This window comes from Bos grunniens, chromosome 3 (genome assembly GCF_055505025.1).
Source record: "Bos grunniens cultivar Pamir isolate PY7600 chromosome 3, Bosgru_T2T1.0, whole genome shotgun sequence".
Taxonomy (NCBI): Eukaryota; Metazoa; Chordata; class Mammalia; order Artiodactyla; family Bovidae; genus Bos; species Bos grunniens.
In genome coordinates, this window is record NC_141167.1 from 64,744,134 (window position 1) to 64,766,500 (window position 22,367).

General features: G+C 44.6%; 1 long non-coding RNA gene across 1 annotated transcript in view; it reads left to right on the top strand.

Moving 5' to 3' along the window:
• The window catches only part of LOC147375734 (uncharacterized), a 47,323-nt gene extending 35,120 nt beyond the window's left edge, over positions 1 to 12,203 (top strand). Inside the window, exon 2 of the long non-coding RNA XR_015160403.1 lies at positions 11,836 to 12,203. This is a non-coding gene — a long non-coding RNA (uncharacterized LOC147375734). The remainder of the gene's footprint in view (positions 1 to 11,835) is intronic.
• The last annotated feature ends 10,164 nt before the right edge of the window (positions 12,204 to 22,367 follow it).

Consider the following 22,367-nt stretch of genomic DNA (forward strand, 5'->3'; position numbering starts at 1 on the left):
TTTTGATGTTTAAGTTACCCAGCCTGTGGTATCTTGTTAGGGTAGCCCTAGCAGACTAATACAGGTGGTTATCCAGACTTAACCTGCTGATAACCATTGGTTTCAGAGTTTTCTACAAGGGATGCTGCTGCCAGGCACTCGTGGTGATACCTTCCCAGCACCCTCATGCTTTCTTTGTTCCCTGGCCCAGGTTTGTATTTCCTTACACTCTAGGCTGAGGTTTCTCAGGCTTTTGTCATGACACAATCACCTGTGGAGAGTCCTCAAATACAAATACCTAGATCTCACTCCCAAAGATGGCAGTTTAGTAGGTCTCAGCAGGGCCCAACAATCCTTATTTTTAGAAAATTGTCCTAGGTGATTCTGAGGCCCCCAGAATTGAGAGCCAGTGCTCTCATCTTCTGTCTTAAAAGGCCTGACTGGCTGTGCCCTGAGATGGGATGGCCAACGTTCCTCTGCTCTTTATTCTCAAAGAGACTGAAACCCCTCATTTAGGGGAGACTTCTGGGGATGTGTATGACCAATTTTTAATAGAGAGGTAGCCTAAAGGTGTTGAGGGCAGATATAGGACATCCCTGGTTCAGGGGCCTCTCCTCTATATGCAGTCCCCTTCTCTGTAGTGACTGACTTTTACAGCCTCTTAGATTTGTCCATGTGCCAGGTGTAGGAGATAAAGTTGATTCTTTTTTTTCTCTGTAGATCAAGAATTGAAGAAAGAAGAGCTGGTGGGAGGAAGAGTGAAGTCAGGCACTTAGGGATTGCAAGGCTGAGATCAGTGGAGGTGATTGAATGACGTGGTTAATGGGCAGAATAGGGTAGGAAGGGTTGTTGGAAGAGATACTGATTGTGAGCTTTATATCAAGAACTGGATTTTTCTTTGCATCTCTAGTGTCAAACAAGGAGTTGTGAAAAAGACTGGATGAATGCATAAAAGAATCCTTGCGTGAGAAGCGGTATCATGATACCAAGTGCCTGGGAGTTCTTCCAACCCCACCTTCCTGGAGGCATTTATGTTTAGCTCAGGGTTTGAGAATGAAAGGGAAGAAAGGCCATTGAGATGAAGGAAGAGAATGAGCAAAGGCACAGAGCTATGAAACAACCTGATGGAACTCTGTGTTTTTGAACTGTGCCATCCAATAGAGTAGCCACTAATACATGGCTATTTAAAACTAAATTAAATGTAAAATACAGCCCATTAGATATGCTAACCGCATTTCAAGTGCCTAGTAGCCACAGATAGTAGCTGATGGCTACCATATGGACAGGTATAGAACATTTCCTTCACTATAGGAATTTCTGTGGGACAGTGTCCTTCCAGGGTGACATAGAGAGGGCAGCACAAGTTGAAGAAATAGGTTGGGGTTGAAAGGTCCAAAGAATCTTTTATAGCACACTTAAAAACTCAGACTTGATCCAGAAAGCAATGGGCAGCTACTGAAAGAGTATTTGTTTCTTAACTGAGATAAAATTTATATAAAATTCACCATTTTAATCCTTTATAAGCATGCAATTCAGTGGCATTAAGGACAGCACATTGTTGTATAACCATCACCATAGCCATCTTCAGAACTTTTTCATGACCCCAAGCTAAAATTCTGTACCAGCAAGGGATGCAGGGATCTTGTTTATTGAAGAGAAAAGACACTAGTTCTTTGGAGTCCCCAGGGCTGTGAAAGATCTGTGACTCCAAAGGGTGAGCTGAGAAAAGAAGAGAGGGCCAGGGCCACAAAACAGAGGCTATTGATACAGACTCCTATCTAAGGTATAGGGCCACTAAGGAAGACAGAACCCTGGCAAGGAGCTCATGGAATTAAAATGAACTGTTTACTCACAGTAAGGAACATTTCCAGGGTAGCTGATTCTCCCAAGCAGGAAGTTTTCCCATGCTGCTTCCTATTTTCCCAGGCGTTTAAGCCCCAAAGAAGATGGACTTGGAGAAATTCATTCACACCTACACCCACACAATCAGCCCTACACTGTGAGTAACCTGCCTTATAAACTGGCAGCCTGAACCAGGGGTCAGATCAGATCAGATCAGATCAGTCGCTCAGTCGTGTCCGACTCTTTGCGATCCCATGAATCGCAGCACGCCAGGCCTCCCTGTCCATCACCAACTCCCGGAGTTCACTCAGACTCACGTCCATCGAGTCAGTGATGCCATCCAGCCATCTCATCCTCTGTTGACCCCTTCTCCTCCTGCCCCCAATCCCTCCCAGCATCAGAGTCTTTTCCAATGAGTCAACTCTTCGCATGAGGTGGCCAAAGTACTGGAGTTTCAGCTTTAGCATCATTCCTTCCAAAGAAATCCCAGGGCTGATCTCCTTCAGAATGGACTGGTTGGATCTCCTTGCAGTCCAAGGGACTCTCAAGAGTCTGAACCAGGGGTAATCTCTTCTTAAGCAGTCCCATTGGAAGAAACTTTCTGAGTTCTACCTCACAGAAAGGACAGCAGCAATACAAAGTTACTCAAATTTTGTTAATAACACTTTTATTCACAATAACCTTTTAAATGATTTCCTATAAAAATGTAAATTATTTTCTCTGCTGTTATTATGAGCAATATTATAACAACAATAAAAGAGCCTTAAAAATGATCTGATTTCACATTTTACTCCAAAATGTAGCCAGGGAGAAAGGTCCTCGTGACTGTGGTGTCTGGAAATGTAGATTTTCAATTTGCAAATATTGATGGCCTCCGAAGGACTGATTTAGTTGGTCAAGCTTAAAGAGAGGGAGACTTGTTGCAGAAATTGGGATTATGGGTAGGTCTTCTCTTTTGGAGAGTTTGAATTTTAAAAGAAGTTATTCAAAGGTTGTCCCACATATATTTTTGTTCAATGGTTTGTATAAACTAGTTTAGTTAATCGATCCAGCTTATTTATATTAAAATGATGTTATTCTATTGGTTTCACACCAGCCCCTGGGAAGTCGGAAGAGTGAGGAAATTTCATATTCATGCACAGAGCCAGAAACAACTAAGAGCGAGGTGGAAATGGAAACAAAGAAACAAATATTCCAGAGCAGGACTTGAGGATGGATGGAGATGGAGTCAGAGTCAGCCAGAGAGCTCAGTTGTCCCTTTCCAGAATTCTGTGCTTCTCCCCCGTATCGTGATCCAGGAACACAGGGTTCCCAGGCAGTAGGCGTAATTAGTCCCTAACTGAGAGAGCACTTTGCCGTTTTTCTTCGCCCTCTGTGCCTTTTGAGGATCTCGCTGTGATTCTTTTGTGTTCACCTCAGTTAGAGCTCAACTCACGTTGACTCTTAAGAGACCAGAAAGGTTAGCAGTCTCTCCTGTTGTCTTGCCTGTAGCCTCTGTATGAAACTTTCAGAATTAAGCTCAAACTTTGCCTCTCTCGTAGGGTTATACCTTGTCTACCCGTATGGGAAGTATCTGTAGGCAGGGAGTTTTAGCCTTCCTTTATTTTTGATAACCTCAGAACTGATAAGGGAGACCCGGGTTCGATCCCTGGGTTGGGAAGATCCCTCGGAGAAGGGAACGGCTACCCCACTCCAGTATTCTGGCCTGGAGAATTCCATGGGCTGTATAGTCCATGGAGTCGCAAAGAGTCGGGCAGGACTTAGAGACTTTTCACTTTCAAAACTGATGGCTCTGACAACCGGGCTCTGAATATAAAGTGTTTAACTGGAAGACCAGCAGATGGCGCCATTTGTCATTTATTGACACCGCGTATAAAAGCGTGTGGCATGGCTTCTTGCCTCTTTAATTTGAGTGGTATTATAAGTAAAATGTTTTCAACTGTTTATTATGCATGAGCCAAAATTCTATGAATGTGTAACATTTTCTCCTGTATTTCCCTTTTTTATAACATCATTTAAATTCCTTATTAATAATTTAAAAATGTTCTGGATTTTAATCACTTTTCTCATCACTAAAATATCTGATGAAGAGATTTTTTTCCCCCTGCTGAAGGTGAGCTAGAGGAAACCATCAGCGGGGAAGGAAGAAGAGAATTTCACTCTTGACTCGAGCTCAAGGCCTCTCTTGCACCGCTTCATCTTTTCAGTTTGAGTAGTATTTATTTAATTAATAAAAATATCTGTTTTGTACAGGTTTCAGAAATCCAAGGCTCGAATAGGCTGCCATTAATAAACCAAGTTTTTTTATATCCAAGTTTAATTATGGTGGTGTTTGTTTGATAGCTTGTTACTGTAAATAAAAGAGATAAAGGCAGCCCTTCACTGGAGTAGCTCGAGAGCTGTGAAATATGTACCTAATTAAAACTATTGGTGTAAGAGGCTAATAAAGTACATGTGCCTACTAGATGTCTTATTCTAATGAATCTCGGCTAATTTGCTTTGACTGATGAATTTCGGTGTTAGTGGTAGGGGCTGAATAATTATGAAATTTATCACAAGATACAAGGACTCATTAAGGATTACTCAGGTTGAGTTAGAGGAATGTTTTCTTTGTCAAGAACACAGGCCTTGACCAATGTAATTAGGCAATGCCAAAGAGTAGCCAGATTCCAATCCAAGCCCCAGAGAATGTTCAAGGCCGGGAGGGGAGCATGTTTCGGGCAGGGGTGGGGATGGGGGTGGGGGTTGGGGAAGTGGAGCCACGAGAGACTCAGTTCTGAGAGAAACACCTGTATGGGGCTCGGGCCTGAATTTTAAATAGAAGCTTTCACTGCGCACAGAATTCCTCATGGAAGGATCTAAGGACAATGACTCTCCTCTCACTCTTTTCTTGTAAACGTTTTCCCACCCTTCATGAGGAAAAAGGAGTGCTCGCATTTATTCAGCAAGGACACTGCTTGCTGCAGGAAGCCCATTCAGCTTCAAATTCTTTTTTTTCTTCTTCTAAGTTTTAGCCTTCTGAGTCTCCTGACTTATTAGTGAATCTGATTTTCTTAAGTCCTGAGTGGGAGACCCCAAAACCCGGGCCATGATTAGAGCCCATTTGGCCAGTCTCACATAACTACTTACAGATTGGCCAGGAGGTTAAAATACACACACACACACACACACACACACACACACACCCCATCTGTTTGAATTTGAAGTGGAAGATACTAACTGTTACAACGTGTGCTGCTGGCAACACAGAGAAGAGCTATCTTCCCAACCAAGACCTGGACATTCTGCTCCTCACCAACCAGGAAGCGGAAGAGAAAGGAGGACACCCCTAGATACCTTCCCACAGGAAACAGAGGCAGCAGAACAGCTACCCTCCTGAGGGCAGGCAGGAGCCCAGCTCAGGAGATGAGAGCCGTGGATGAAAGGTCACTGTGAGGGGCCTGGCTTCAGCCTCTTCTTCTGGGGGCCAGAAGGAAGTGGGGAGCAGGGGTAGGGTTTGGGAAGGAGGGATAGCAATGCTCCAGTAAGCGACACCCAAGCTGGAAGCCTTGTCAAACAAATGGAGACCTATTTACCCTCAGCGTTCCCCGCCCCCCGCCACAGTAGAGAAGGCTTTCCCAGGGCTGCACGGGGGCTTCACATCCTAGCACATGCCAAGTAGCTTCAGTTGTGTCCAGCTCTTTGCAACCTCATGGACTATAGCCTGCCAGGCTCTGTCTGTCCATGGGCTTCTCCAGGCAGGAATACTGGAGTGGCTTGCCATGCCCTCCTCCAGGAGATCTTCCCAACCCAGAGATCGAACCTGTGTTTCTTATGTCTCCATTGGCAGGCTGGTTCTTTACCACTTGCGCCACCTGGGGGGCCCTTTCATGTCCTAGACCCCAAGGCAGTTATATTGTGAGGGGTGTTCTCTTGTTCACATAAGAATAAAGAACTGTAAACTCTATGACATCAAACCAGATATGTATACATACGTAAAATGTAAATACACATACACATATAAATATCTGCTTCTAAATGTGACTTAAAATTAAAACAAACAGAACTTCAACTTGTAGGTGTTTTACAACCAAAGCTTTCAAATAAATTAACTCTTTGTTTGGTTTTTCTTTCCAAAAATAACTTCGGCACCAACTTTTTCCAATTTTCCTTCCCTTTGAAGGGAAATGTCAGGCATGATATTAAGTGAAATTTAAACCTTCCTGCCAAAGAGCAAAACCTATTAGAAAACGTGTTGAATTTTGTAATTATTGCTTTCTAACTCAGGAAGGCATCTCTTTTCAGAAAAGGAAACACCTCTTGATTCAGGATAAGGCAAAATGATACAGGTTTTAATGTTTCCCTTTCTCCATCCCTCCTTCTTCCTAACCCTTTGGCTTAAGTAAAGTGATAATAATAATAAATACTAAGTGCCTACTGTGTGCCAGGCACGGTACTGCTGCTGCTGCTAAGTCACATCAGTCGTGTCTGACTTTGTGCGACCCCATAGATGGCAGCCCACCAGGCTCCGCCATCCCTGGGATTCTCCAGGCAAGAATACTGGAGTAGGTAGCCATTCCTTTCTCCAGGGGATCTTCCCAACCTGGGGATCGAACCCAGGTCCCCTGCATTGCAGACAGATTCCTTGCCATCTGAGTCACCAGGAAAGCCCCTTACGGTGTTACGTAGTCCTCAAAACAACTCTAAGAGGTCGAGACTATCATTGCTTTCATTTTATAAAAGAGGAAACTTGTGCATGCCAGCTGATAGCATCTGCTCCAGGTCCCACTGAGTGGTGGGTCAGCCTCCAGTGGAGTCTATCTGTCCACCTAACCACTAAACAATGCTGTCCTCTGATAGAACTATGCTGTTAACCTTGAGAAACTTCCAGAACTTCACCACGGTTTTTCCTTCCCACTTAACTGGAAAGGATCCATCACATTCATGGCAGGTCTGCAGGTTCAAACGAAAGCATAGAGGGTTGGCTTCCGTTCTGAAAACTTTGCTTGAGTGACTCTCAGCGGGACAGCGGGAGACGATACGAAAGCTGAGGCTGGGCGTCAACGGCAGCAGGGCCTCTGGTCTGTGTGCTGATTTTCTGTTTGGAGTTGATTAACAGTTCAAGTGTCAAGGATTTGAGAACCTATACTGAGGGGCCTGAAAAAAGTCCCCAAATAGATCTACCTGTCTCCTGAAACCTCACCCCCTTCCGTGATTTATATACACTGCTTTGTCTTTTATGGTTTCCTGAGTTAGTCGTCTCAGGCTAAAATTTGTGTGTTATAAGCCTCAGCATGCATGATTTCTTAGGTTTTTAATTACAAACTGTAGTTTTGACCTATTAAATCATGTGTGAGGTAAATTTACCATAATAAAGCCCTATTAACCCCCTACAATTAAGAATTTACAGTTCTTTTGCTGAACTTTTTTTATTGAATTTCCCAGGAGGACACTTGTACAACTGATTGTAAAGAAACTTTTTAGCCCATAACCAGCAACAGTAGAGTGAGAATATGACTTAGGAAATAGCTTTGTATGTGGAGCCAGACTTCCTGTTTTGGGAAACAGAGTCTCCTTGAGCATTGGTGACAACCCTGTAAGACAGGCCCTGTTTGCCCTGTTTTATAGATGAGTAAACTGAGGCACAGGAATGTGATGTAAATTGACCAAGGTCACACAGCGACTGAGTGGCAGAGCCATGGCTTGAACTAGGCCACCTGGCTCCAAAATGCATGCTCTAAACTAAGTCTATGCACTGCCTCTTTCAATAAGAAGGAGGACCTGGGGAAGAGGAGGAGAAGGGCATAGAGCATCCATAAGCCCCCAGCACTGTTCTGTGATAATACATGTGTTAGCTCATTTATTCTCACAGCAAGTCTATGAGGGGGTGCCCTTATCCCCCTTTAATAAACGGTGAAACTGAGGCACAGAAAAGCTAAGCAACTTACTTGCAGTTCCATAGCTTGTAGGTGGCAGAAACAGAGCATAAGCCCAGGCAGGGGACTGCGGAGAACCTGCTGTGGCCCCCAGGTGACACCGTCTTGCCCTCTCCATGTCTCCCACCTCCCAATCCCACCCCAAGCCCCTCCCACAGGACCTCAACCTTAGCCAACCTGCTCCCCTTCCCCTCTCCAAATCCATTCCACGCTTTCCAGCCCCGGCCCTTGGCCACCCCTTTCTCTTGACCTGTGAGGCTCTCTCTGCTCCGAGACTCACAGGCTTGGGTTTGCCTCCTGCCTGTGCTGCTCCTCAGCTGAGCTGCTCTCATCCCGTGAGGCCTAGCTTCCTCCTGGGTGATGGAGGTCAGTCCCCCTCCACAGCCGTGTGGTGAATTTCTGGGTGATGCCTGTCAAAATTGATATGCATTAAGTGTTCAAAGAGAGACAAGGCTTTTGCATTTCTTATTCCCTGAGCTCAGCTCAGGTCCTCTCCTCTGCAAACTCTGCGCGCGCAGTGTAATCAGCTGGCCTCCGAACCCCACAGCCCTCTGTCTCTATTTAGCAGTAATCACTGCTTGCTTAGTATTGTGGCAACTTCTGTGTGTGTCTGGCTTTCCCACTAGACTTCGAGGTTCTCAGGGTCAGCGACTGTGTCTTATTCATCTCCATGTCTCCAAATGCAACACTGGGACCTTGTGCATACAAATACTTTCAAAATTTTTGGTGAATTCATTGAAAAACAATGTGGCAGAAACATGGGCTACAATCACTACATGCTACATGTGCCAAGTGTCTCTTTCAGGAAGGCTGGGGTCACTCCCACCATGGGCACTAGAAAGAAATCAGGCCACCTCCCGCTTCATCTGTTCCTATGCTCTACCCTCCACTTCTCAAACCACCAGCAGCTTTCCTGAAGGAAGCCCTCCTTCCTCCATATTCTTGCATTGATCAGGAGGCCCTGGCGTCTCCAGGCTGGGCCCTGTGAGTCCCATGGGTGATGGAGTAGCCCTCCGTTATTGACTGGAATGGTGGCAGGTGTACCACACCTGCTTCTCTCCCAAGTCTCCCTCAAATGTCCTTCCCAGGCCCGGAAATTCTGACCTATAATTGTAGATCAAAACCACTGTCTTGCAGAATGTTCTAAGCTGACAATGGCATAAGACACACCGTCCACAGTGCTATGCATTATTCCCCGCACCCCTTGGCATGCCTTGTTTGGCAGCTTTATAGCAGAGAACAGACCAAGAAGGACTGGAACCTGGAAGTAGCATCTTTGACCGGGGTGCAGATGTGAGTGGGGTGTAGGGAGAGGATTGTGTTAGCCAGGAAGGCTGGGATGCGAATGATTTGGGTGAAGCTGAGAGTCCTAGATGAAGCATAAGAAGAAGATGGGTAGTGATGAGGGGGACCCCAAAAACCCTCTGCTTCCTGATTGAGCTTGGAGAAAATGTGGGGAAGGCCCTGCTGGATTTCCAGCTAGTTGTTGATGGTTACCCTGCAAAAGAAGAAATTCAATCCTCGTGTAACTTAAAGGACAGAGGGGGAGAGAGGCAGTGTACTCCGGCTGCTAAAATCTCTGACTCTAGGGCCATGGAGACACAGATTTCGATCTGGCTTTGCTGGGGACTAGCTTGGTGACCTGGACAGGTCTTTAACTCCTCTGTACTGCCCTTCCCTTGTCTATAAAATGGGGACATAAACAGTAACACTCCCTGAGGTTCCCAGAAGGATTAAAGGAGATGCAGCAGGGTACGCACTCAGTAAAGACAGCCAGTCCTGTGGAAGGAGGCAGCCTTTGCCACTCTCAACATCTGTGCCTGAGTTTCACCATCAAAGTGCCAGACCAGTCAGAAGAGCAGAGGTCAAGACCAGGCAGGCTCTGACTGTGGCCCAAAGAACCCTCCAATGTCAGTTCTGGGAGGATCCCATCCAAAGTGGTTATCTTATTCAGCCCTGCCTCTAAAAGGGGAAGAAAAATACCTAAAGAGATCGTATAACTTAGCCCCCATATAGCTGTGTCCACACAGGAGAGGATGTACCTGAATTGGGCTTCCAACAAGTGCATTGTGCCTTTAAGTCAGAGGCTTGGGAGCACAGGCTCCCAAGAGTCACAGGTTCTGTGAGGAAGTGTGGGGCATCTTCCAACCCATACCCATCACCATCCTCAGACCAAAGGCTGACAATTCCACACCCTGCAGAAGGAGAAGATCCTAGGATGGTAGATTGTTTGCAGTTTGCAGTTGACTCTCTCAAGTGAGGACAGTCTCTAGGTATTTAGATGCCTCTTTCTGACCTGCGTCTGCCTTGTTTTCTTCCCATGTTGGGTGGAGCTCCTGCCCCGCTGCGCTGGACTTGCAGATTTTTCTGCCCACCCTGCTCCTCTGCCCTCCCTGGTTCCTGTCAGGGACAAGCAGTGACTGAAATTATCGATTGCATTCGTTCATCTTCCTACTGCGCTGCATCCTGACTGGATCCCAACCTCAGGGCCGAGGTTCATCACAGCATGCTGGTTTTCTCTGCTTAGGAACCACAGGGTCTCCTGGGAATGTCATCAGGGAAGACAGAGCACTTGGTTGGGAGTGAACTCGGCTTCCCAATCCTGCTGCTGTTCCTGAATCCAGAGAAACAGTGAAACATGGCCAGTTTCTCTAAAGGCAGGCCCATCCACTTGGTTCACAATAAAAGAGATAGTCTTGGGACTTCCCTGGTGGCTCAGTGGAAGAGAATCTGCCTGCCAATGCAGAGTTCGATCCCTAGTCTGGGAGGATTCCACATTCCTTGGAGTGGCTAGGCCTGAGCTACTGAATCTGTGCTCTCATTTCAGTTCAGTTCAGTTGCTCAGTCGTGTCTGACTCTTTGCTATCCCATGGACTGCAGCATGCCAGGCCTCCCTGTCCATCACCAACTCCTGGAGTTCACCCAAACCCATGTCCATCGAGTCGGTGATACCATCCAACCATCTCATCCTCAGTCATCCCCTTCTCCTCCTGCCTTCAATCTTTCCCAGCATCAGGGTTTTCTCAAATGAGTCAGCTGTTCACATCAGGAGGCCAAAGTATTGGAGTTTCAGCTCCAGCATCAGTCCTTCCAATGAACACCCAGGACTAATCTCCTTTAGGATGGACCGGATGGATCTCCTTGCAGTCCAAGGGACTCTCAAGAGTCTTCTCCAACACCACAGTTCAAAAGCATCAATTCTTCGGCACTCAGCTTTCTTTATAGTTCAGCTCTCACATCCATACATGACTACTGGAAAAACCATAGCTTTGACAAGATGGACTTTTGTTGGCAAAGTAATGTCTCTGCTTTTTAATATGCTGTCTAGGTTGACATCTATTTGCCATGAAGTGATGGGACCAGATGCCATGATCTTAGTTTTCTGAATGTTGAGCTTTAAGCCAACTTTCTCACTCTCCTCTTTCACTTTCATCAAGAGGCCCTTTAGTTCTTCACTTTCTGCTATAAGGGTGGTGTCATCTGCATATCTGAGGTTATTGATATTTCTCCCAGCAATCTTGATTCCAGCTTGTGCTTCTTCCAGCCCAGCATTTCTCATGATGTACTCTGCATATAAGTTAAATAAGCAGGGTGACAATATACAGCCTTGATGTACTCCTTTTCCTATTTGGAACCAGTCTGTTGTTCCATGTCCAGTTCTAACTGTTGCTTCCTGACCTGCATACAGATTTCTCAAAAGGCAGGTCAGGTGGTCTGGTATTCCAATCTCTTTCAGAATTTTCCACAGTTTATTGTGATCCACACAGTCAAAGGCTTTGGCATAGTCAATAAAGCAGAAATAGATGTTTTTCTGGAATTCTCTTGCTTTTTCGATGATCCAGCGGATGTTGGCAATTTGATCTCTGGTTCCTCTGCCTTTTCTAAAACCAGCTTGAACATCTGGAAGTTCACAGTTCACATATTGCTGAAGCCTGGCTTGGAGAATTTTGAGCATTAGTTTACTAGCGTGTGAGATGAGTGCACTTGTGCAGTAGCTTGAGCATTCTTTGGCATTGCCTTTCTTTGGGATTGGAATGAAAACTGACCTTTTCCAGTGCTGTGGCCACTGCTGAGTTTTCCACATTTTATTGTGTTCTAGAGCTTGTGACTTGCAACTACTGAGCCCACATGCTGCAACACCTGAAGCCTGTGCACATAGAGGCCATGCTCCACGAGAGAAGCCACTACAATGAGATGCCCACACCTCTGGTCGCTGCAGCTAGAGAAAGGCTGTGTGCAGCAATGAAGACCCAGTGCAACTAAAAGGAAGTAAGTAAAATAAATAAATAAAGAGACAGTCTTGATCCTCAAGCTCTAGCTCCAAAGTTCCTCCAAATCTTCATTGTCTACTTTCACAAGAAACCTCTCTGGGAATGTTCCCTCCTAGAGTAGGGAATAATTCGGAAACACAAGGATGAAGATGTTGCTGTTTCTTAAGAGATAATAAAAGCATCACGTTGGGTGTAATTATGACTGGACTTATTGTAAATGCCTTCCCAATTTACTAGATCTCTTAAGCTCTCCTGCCCACCCTCATTTATTTCCCAGGATTCTTCGTACTGAAGTAATGTGCCCGATTATTGCATAACATTCTGTGGACAGACATAATATTGTAGAAATAATTTAATTGGCGACTTGTAATGAAAAGAGAGCTGGGTAAGTCGCTTGGGTTGCAATTTCTCTATATAGTTTTACATGGAGGGGGATAGTGCTGTTGACGTGAATAGGCTGATATTGATTTCATTTAAAATTTTCAACATCTGAATGATGTGAGCAGTGATCTGTGGGAAGACACTGTAGAGTGGTCGGCATATCCCCTGCTAACAAAATACCATTTTCAAAGGATTTTTCTATTAGCATTCACAAAGAGATTGAAAAGGGTTAGGAGAATGTTAAAATTTTTACTGACCAAAGAAATATGAATTACCATCTTCATTTTACTCTTAATTAATTGAGTTATTGGAGCTTATATAATCCTCTGTTAAACACCTGAAAGAAAGCAGGCAGGAACCTGGAGGTATTGTATAGAAGACTTTGTTTTCTAAAGGTAGTGACTTCAATGACCCCATGAGAGAGTCCTTAGACTCCCCCTAGAAATGGATTTCGAATGCGGCAGTGACTCCTTAATGCTGCCCCATTAATGAGTTCCAATTCAGTGGTTCTAAGTTACCATCATTTAACAAGAGGAACACAAATTAGATTTTCAGACTTTCAGAGATGAGTTTCTCATGGTACCCAAGTCCAGTTTGGATAAAGAAAAGGTTGTGGGGGTGGGGGTGGGGGACAGACTTTGGGCCAGGACCTGCCTGTTTTTTTTAATAGAACCTAGATGGCAACCTGGGGTCGCTGACTGGGCTGTACTTCCTGGGAGGGAGGGTTTGGGGTGTCTTATCTTGGAGAGAGGTCTCTGGGATTGTAAACTCGGGCAGTCTGTCAGGTGACAGCTCTTGCCTTCCTGCCGGCCTGGGAGTGAAAGAGGACAGCCCAGGGCACAGCGCCAGGTGTGAGCAGCCAGCAGATCCCCCGGGTGCAAAGGCTTCTCTCAAGCAGCTCAGCCATCCTGTCTTTCCAGAGCCTGGGGCTCACTGCTGCCTTGAGGGATCAAAGAGACTTGAGGGAACACACAGAGCAGGGCCCTTTGCTGAATCACCACTGACAGGGGTGGTAGAAAGGCCCTCAGAAGGTATGTCCCCCTGGCTGCACATTCTTCTAGAAAACCAGCCACAGCTGGGCCTCTTTCGGCTGTAGGACTCCCTCGCCTGCCCAATCAAGCAAAGGGGGAGTGTCCACCTTGGGACAGGAGGCCTAAGTTGGAGAACCTGGCCCTGTGCACACCAGGAAATGGAGAGGGGGCCCCTGGCTGCTGCTCCAAAGGGAATGAACTGATCTTGGATTCAGCCCTGATGCTGATCTAGGGGAGAGGAGCAGAGTGGAGAAGAGGCTGGAGAGGAAGACAGGACACGGGCTCAGGGCTCAGCCCAAGGACAATGGGAAGGTATGAACATGTTTTATATCAACAGAGACACATTGTCCTCAAACACATGCAGATGTGTGCACTAAACGCACTGCCAATACTTTTATTGACATTCTTAGCACATAATCTGGATTGTAAAGCTGTCGTTTCCGTGGAACTCAATAAAGCTGTATTCATTTTGAATAGAAAAGATAATTCTGTAAACTTAAAAAAAAAAAAAGGAACTGGGTTTCCCATCGCTGACACAGACATTCAAAGAGGCAACTCTAATGCTGACAGATACCAGCGGGGCCCATGCCTGGGCCCAGGATTCATCTTCCAGACTGTGCCCTGTCCCAGCTTTCATTAACCTCCCAGTTGTGTCACAGGGTGGGTGACAGACACAGAAAATCTACCAGAAGTGCTTCCTCAGGAAGCCTTCCACCAACCTCATACTCTGTAACACAGCCACCCCCAGATCATGGCCGCCACCAGGGTCTCCTCCAGCACCCTGTGGCCAGCCTGGTGTGCCCATGGTCAGAAACAAGTCTTTGGGCTAGCCATGGCCTCCAGAAAGTGCCAGTAGGTCATAGTCTAAAGTTGGGATGAAAGTGGGATGGTATAATATGATGTTAAATTCAAGGACCCAGGAATTCTTCCTGGTCTGCCATTCAGTCTCACTCCAAGGAGAGAGGGAGACTGAGGGAAAAGAGCAAATGGAATGGGAACTTATACTTTATTAGGAGCCAGCATTACGGCCTCTAAAGCAGTCTGAGGAATCTGGAATGCTGGCCTGGACCACATGGAAGACTGGGCCCTCCTACCTGCCCCCAGACTATAGAGGGCTAGGAGTCTGCCCTCCAACTATAGAGGGCCAGGGGTCTTCCCCTTCCCCCCTCAGCACCCGGGGTCCTGCTTGGGAAACTACTATTTGAATGCTACCAGGTCGATCCATTGCACAGGGGGCAAAACCAGGGGGACCAGAGAGACAAAGTGAGCTTGTTCCCAGCGTGGGGCAGGGAGCCAGCTCACCTTGTCTTGGGCATTAGCCCTGGGCCTGGAAGCCCTGTGGGAAGCAGAGAGAGCATTTAAGGAGAAGGAGAAAGTGAGGGAGAGAGAGAGGGTTGCCACACTGCTGGGGAGCACATGATTTTAGCCAAACTCCTGAATTTTTTAACCTTTTGAAACCAGAAGGATGAGACCCAGTATCCTATATTTGGCTAGCGGACTTTGTATCCCCATTCTTGGACAGGCCACACATTGTTCTGTTAGTCCAGCTTTCATATTACCCAGTACAGTTTATCAGTGTGTCTTAAGGTTGGGAGGGTATATTTAGGGAGAGTTGGGGCAGTTCTTGGAGACAGGAATCAAGGTAGATTGCTTCATTTAGTGAGAAAATTATTCCCTTTAAAATTCTCTTTGAATCCTTCTAATTAACTCAGCGGACTGTCTCCAATGACTCTGTTTTTAACACCTGTTTAATAACGTAGTCTCTCTAACAGAGAGTGAACCTCAACTTCAGAACCTTTGATTGACCACAGTAAAAAGCAATAATTTAATAACGTTTGTATTTTTATTTATTAACAAACTCTTTTTATGTAAGGTGAGTGACACAGGTTGCCTTCTTATAATAGTCACATCATGCAATATTTACCAGGGGTCAGGAACTATTTTAAGTGTTTAATGTATATTAACCCACTCATCTAGAGCTAGACATCCTCAAATGTGAAGTCAAGTGGGCCTTAGAAAGCATCACTACAAACAAAGCTAGTGGAGGTGATGGAATTCCAGTTGAGCTCTTTCAAATCCTGAAAGATGATGCTGTGAAAGTGCTACACTCAATATGCCAGCAAATTTGGAAAACTCAGCAGTGGCCACAGCACTGGAAAAGGTCAGTTTTCATTCCAATCCCAAAGAAAGGCAATGCCAAAGAATGCTCAAAAACTGCCACACAATTGTACTCATCTCACATGCTAGTAAAGTAATGCTCAAAATTCTCCAAGCCAGGCTTCAGCAGTACGTGAACTGTGAACTTCCAGATGTTCAAGCTGGTTTTATAAAAGGCAGAGGAACCAGAGATCAAATTGCCAACATCCGCTGGATCATTGAAAAAGCAAGACAGTTCCAGAAAAACATCTATTTCTGCTTTATTGACTATGCCAAAGCCTTTGACTGTGTGGATCACAATAAACTGTGGGAAATTCTGAAAGAGATGGGAATACCAGAACATCTGATCTGCTTCTTGAGAAATCTGTATGCAGGTCAGGAAGCAACAGTTAGAACTGGACATGGAACAACAGACTGGTTCCAAATAGGAAAAGGAGTACATCAAGGCTGTATATTATCACCCTGCTTGTTTAACTTATATGCAGAGTACATCATGAGAAACGCTGGGCTGGAAGAAGCACAAGCTGGAATCAAGATTCCCGGGAGAAATATCAATAACCTCAGATATGCAGATGACACCACCCTTATAGCAGAAAGTGAAGAGGAACTCAAAAGCCTCTTGATGAAAGTGAAAGTGGAGAGTGAAAAAGTTGGCTTAAAGCTCAACATTCAGAAAACGAAGATCATGGCATTTGGTCCCATCACTTCATGGGAAATAGATGGGGAAACAGTGGAAACAGTGTCAGACTTTATTTTCTTGGGCTCCAAAATCACTGCAGATGGTGACTGCAGCCATGAAATTAAAAGACGCTTACTCCTTGGAAGGAAAGTTATGTCCAACTACATAGCATATTTAAAAGCAGAGACATTACTTTGCCAACAAAGGTCCATCTAGTCAAGGCTATGGTTTTTCCTGTGGTCATGTATGGATGTGAGAGTTGGACTGTGAAGAAGGCTGAGTGCTGAAGAATTGATGCTTTTGAACTGTGGTGTTGGAGAAGACTCTTGAGAGTCCCTTGGACTGCAAGGAGATCCAACCAGTCCATTCTAAAGGAGATCAGCCCTGGGATTTCTTTGGAGGGAATGATGCTAAAGCTGAAACTCCAGTACTTTGGCCACCTCATGTGAAGAGTTGACTCATTGGAAAAGACTCTGACGCTGGGAGGGGTTGGGGGCAGGAGGAGAAGGGGTAAACAGAGGATGAGATGGCTGGATGGCATCACTGACTCGATGGATGTGAGTCTGAGTGAACTCCCGGAGATGGTGATGGACAGGGAGGCCTGGCGTGCTGTGATTCATGGGGTCACAAAGAGTTGGACACGACTGAGTCACTGAACTGAACTGAACTGAACCCATTTAATCCTCAAAAGAATCCTGGATCACAGACCTATTATTATTCCCATTTTATAAATGCAGAAACTGAGGCAAAGAATGTATAAATTGCTTGCCCAAGTTCACCCTGTTCATAACTGGTGAAAGCAGAATTCTCATCTAGGCATTCCCATTCAAGAGTATAGGTGTAGGGTAGAGGCTAGTCCCATATTGTCTTGATCCTCCAGTCAGTGGCCAAATGGGACACATTCTGGGTAAGTTGCATGTGTCACCTCATTTGGGCATAAGGATGAACTCTATCCCCCAAATCAGAGCTCTGGACAAGTCCAGTTGGCCAAATTCCAGCCACAAGACCTTGGTCAATCCCTCTCTCTGAGCTTCTGTTTCCTTGTGCTTAACATGAAGGCTAGTAGTAACATCTTCCTTGCTGGGCTGTTGGAAAGACGAATGCAGCTTAAACAAATGATAGAATGTCAGGTCTGTCCTGCTCTAAATAGAGGAGAGGGCGTGATGTCTGCAGACAGAGGACCCGGCTCAAACACAGCCTCCTTCATTTCCTATCATGAGGCCCTGAGGGGGTTCCCACTGAGAGTCTCATTTGTCCTGTCTGTGAAATAGGAATTAAAACGGTATGGATCTCAAAGAGATTTATTCTATATGCTGTTAAAGAACCTTTAGGATCAGTGAACTGTATCCTTGGTTGAATTATTTTCAGAAGTAGAACTGAATAGTATTGTGTCGCTGACTTTGAAAATCTCCACAATTTAAAAGTATTTTTAAAATATTCTTCATGTTATAAAGTACTAAATATAGCTAATGAAAAGAAGAATCCCCCATTAACACTTTGGTGTATGTCCTTTCTGATAACCACACACAGTGATGCTAAATTTTTCAAAATGAAAATGAGATCATACCAAATATACAGTTTTTAAACTTCCCTTTTCACGTAAGCAGGTTCTGTTTTCTCTTGTCTTGGTCCATGTCTCTTCCTGAGAAGCAAACTTTTAGGTGTTTCTGATTGGGAGATACTGAGGTTTAAAATGGCAGAGTCTAGTTCTTTAGTTCTGAAGATTGTAAATGAAGGGTCTTATGATAGCTGTCAAGAGTCATTAGTGTAACAAGATATCATTCCAAAGTCAGGAAAAAAATCCTTTTGTCTATATGGGGTTTGAGCCCTTTGCATATTTGGGGCCTCATCAAAGGGGAGGTTTGAGATGGTCTCTCTTGTTTTCCACATAAAACTCAGAAAATTGCTTGATTTAAAACAACTCCTCTCCTCTCTTCCATCTGTCATTTCTGAAACATTTCTCAGAAAGTGTTAAAAGTAATGGTGTAACAAACTGTGAGGTAGTAATAATATTTTAGGTAGACAAAAATGCATCCTGCTAGAAAAATAAAGACACAGCTATAGTCAGTGACCATGGAAAAGAGAAAGAGATGTTGCTTCTGGTCTCAATCAATCTGATCTTATCTAATTTAAAGAGTTAATCCGTTTGGAATTTCGTAATTGTTCTAAGGAGAATCAGCAGAGACATTATGTTAGTCTAAGCATGTTCTGTTGTGACAACAACATGGGCCTTTAAGGATTTTTTAAAAATGTCTTTTATTTTGAAAGTTTTTCCCATATTTGAAGTCTTGCCTGGTGGCCAAACCCTAGTGTTCTGTGGCTCTATGGAAACACGAGCTCACCTCCTCCTCTGGGTACCCCACTCTCTCCAGCTTTAATTAATACCGTACAATAAAATTCCTACTCCCCAGCCAAACCACCATCGGCTGTAATCTTGTCAGCTCTCATAAGCCAAACAGAAACACACACTTTTTCTTGTTGTTGTTCAATTGCCTGCATCTGCTATTTAATTTCCAGAGGAACCTCATCTTGCTGCTTTGCGCGCTCCTTTCCTCCCTTCTGTTTATTTATTTGCTTTTCATATTTTTTTTTTCCAAAGAAGACCACAGGTAACGAGCCATGTGAAGTTAAAACTGAAGGTTCTGACGGCAGATGCCTCGGTTTATGACAAGCTGAATACTCTAAATTGTGGCATATGGAGGATGAAGGATTTAAAAAGCTAGCGTGCCATGACAGAGGGGGCTTTACCTGTAACTAGAGTTAACAGTTGAGTGTAGGGCACAGGTTACAGGCTGCATTGCTTCAAAGTATCAGGGCTGAATTTGACTGCTGTTCTTCCTCTGGAAGTGTGCCAACACTGTGTCGTGAATGGTGGTGTTTGACAATCTCCTCTGTTTAAGGTCTGAAGCAAGTGTGCCTGTGTTCATGGACCACATCTGTAGCTATCTGCCTTTTATTTTTTTTTAAGGGCAGTAGAACATCCTTGTGTCTACAAGGAGAGACTGAAGTGTGCATTCAAAGCATCACCATCACTATCACCCAAATCCTCAACCTCAAGTCCTGCTGAGAGAGGAGCCTAAGTTCACTCACCCAGCCAGTCCCCAAATACAAAGCAACAAGGCTTCTGTGTTCTATGTAATGATGTTATAATAGCATATTGGTACTTAGTGATCTGCAACATTTCTGATTCTTCAGTGCTAGGGTTTGGTCTCTTTTCTTTCTTCCTCCCTTCCTCCCTTCTTCCCTTCCTTACTTCCTTTTTTGGTATTACTAAATACAAATTATATGTACTGTGATAAAGTAATGAAAATACTTTTTATCTTCCTCGCCAGCAAGTAGAACTCAGTTTGCTGTTGAAAACCTTTAACTGCAAATTCTCCTGCTTTCATGTGAATGGAATTTCAACTCTAATGCGGCATTAATGGGGTTTTGCACTGAATTGCCTTTTGGGGTTTGATTTGCCTTTTAGAGAAGCTGGTGTTTGACTGCATGTTCAAACACGGCATGTATTCTTATGAGCGATGTGAGATTCAAATAAACACAATGAGTGCGTTCATTTTGATGACCTCCCCATCACACATTCAAATAAACACAAATGTTCTCAAATGTATAAAAGCAGCTGTGTTTATGTCAGCGTGCAAAGCACCAGATATATACATTCAGATTCACTCGTCTATCTGGAACCATGTACCTCCGCTCATCGTTAAAAATTTAGTGGAAAATCATGCATGGGGCATGTGTAATGTGCAATTTTCAACCGTATACACATCTCTAAACAAATTTTCTTCAAGCATGTTACTGACATTTGTTTTAATTGAGGATGAAGCCTGGAGAAACTTTGAAGTTTCTGAAAACAAAACAAAGCAAAATAGAAGTTGCTACCAGAGGACACTGGCACATTTACAGTGTTCTGGCAGCATGCGAAGTCACCTTCCCTGATATTCAGGGCAACCTTCTCTGCCTGTCCCTTGCCTTTTCTCTTCTCTTCTCCTCCCCTCCCCCCCATCCCCTCCCCTTCTCTCCTGTCTCTTCTTTCCTTCCTCCCTTCCTTCTTTCTTCAGGTTAAACAAAATCGTGCACAGTTCTTCCACCTTCCCTTCATTTCTTTCTTTGTTCCTTGCTTCTAGTAAAGCTACATAAAATGCCAGCTCAAGAGTTAGCTTTTCCCCTTGTTTGCTTTAAATATCATAAATGTGAGACATGACGAATCTTTTCTTCAGAACCTCAGCTGGAATGGCTCAGGCATTAATGCCGGGTTAAGCTGTACTTTCTGCGTAAGAACCAACTTTGGCTTTGTATGTCAGACTAAAACAACACTTCCATCTTGTACTTCTTCAAATAGAAGAGCAGTTTGCAGGTTTCCAAGAAAATCCCCAGCCTCCATTTTGCTGACAGACAGTAGGAAATAGAAGAAAAATCAACTCTAAAGTTGATTGGGATCTACCTGCCTGCCAGGGACTGTTCTAAACATTTTAAATGTTCTATTTAATTCTCTACCACCCTCTGAGGTAGGTATTGTCACTATACTCATTTTACACACCGGTGGGCAAAGAAGTCTCTTTCTCAAGGTCACCCGGAATCAGTAGGTGGGGCGCCTTGCTGGTCTGTAGGCTATAGTCCTTGCGGTTTGTAAGAGAAAATGTAAAGCCAGATATTTACAAGTAATAACTTGGTTTTTAAATGTTAGCAAAAAATTCAAATTTTTAAGAAACTGTCAGCTAAACAAAAGACATCTGGTAGTGGGATTCAGTTCCTGCCAGTGTGCCTCCTCTGATTTAAGTGATCCTGTCTCTAGTTTTTCACAGTCAGAAAACCGACTCTTAGTAACTAAGCAGATAAATAGAGAGAACATAGGATTTGGAGACAGAACTCTCATTCACACTGGAATTCTATCCATTTCCAGCTAAATGACCTTGTGCAAGTCACTGGTATTCTATGAGTTTCAGTTTCCTCACCTGCAAAACAGATAATTGCTGTCTTAGGAGACGTTTTATGAGAATTATGCAAGCTTTATAGGCCTCTTGCAATATTTTAAATAAAACAACTGTAAACTCTAAGCATTATATAATCAGAAACTATTGTTACTATGGTACTACCTCCTTACATCTGAATATAAGCAGAAGGATGGGCACATTTACTGAAGGTTAAGTATGGTAGTCTCTGAGGAGGAGCAGTGTTTGTTCCCACCACTGCTAAAGTGTATAGTACTGGAGTACTGCTGCTGCTGCTGCTGCTAAGTCACTTCAGTCGTGTCCAACTCTGTGCGACCCCATAGATGGCAGCCCACCAGGCTCCCGTCTCTGGGATTCTCCAGGCAAGAACGCTGGAGTGGGTTGCCATTTCCTTCTCCAGTGCATGAAAGTGAAAAGTGAAAGTGAAGTCGCTCAGTCGTGTCCAACTCTTTGCAACCCCATGGACTGCAGCCCACCAGGCTCCTCCGTCCATGGGATTTCCCAGGCAAGAATACTGGAGCGGGGTGCCACTGCCTTCTCCTACAACACTTTAAATGTGCCAGTACCAAACTGGACAAACTTGTGTCCACACTGTGACCTGCAGAGTCTTTTGGCATGCCCTCATTTTATAGAGGAGGACCTTGAGGGGCTAAGAGGTTAAGGGAATTGCTCAAGGATGCAAAATTAGCAAAAAGTACAACTGAAATTCACACAGGTTTCTTTGGCTCCAAAACCCATGGTCATTTTTCTCTCCCTCGTTGACAGCATGTAATATATTAAGCTTCTATCAGGCATTTCAGCTTTAGTGGGAACCATCTCGTCAACATGAGAGTTAGGGTCCTGCTAGAAAAAGCTTAGGCTCTGGAACTATTGATGAAGAATGGAAAACAAACATGATCCAGGGAGCTCAGGGAAGGACAGGGCTGGAAGGAGCCCCACCTCTACCTTTCAGTGCTGGACAAGGGGAATGTGAGATGTTAAGAGGAAGAAAGAGGAAGGAGAGCTCTGACATGCCTGCCACATGCTCTTGGGAGCAAGCCCCCCACGTCAGTCTTTGTCCCGCTCCCTGCCCTGCATTCAGTGGGGTTGCAGAGCCTGGCATTGCTGGACACACACTGGAAAGTGAGGTTAGTCATGCTATTTACCCGCTTACTTGCCCA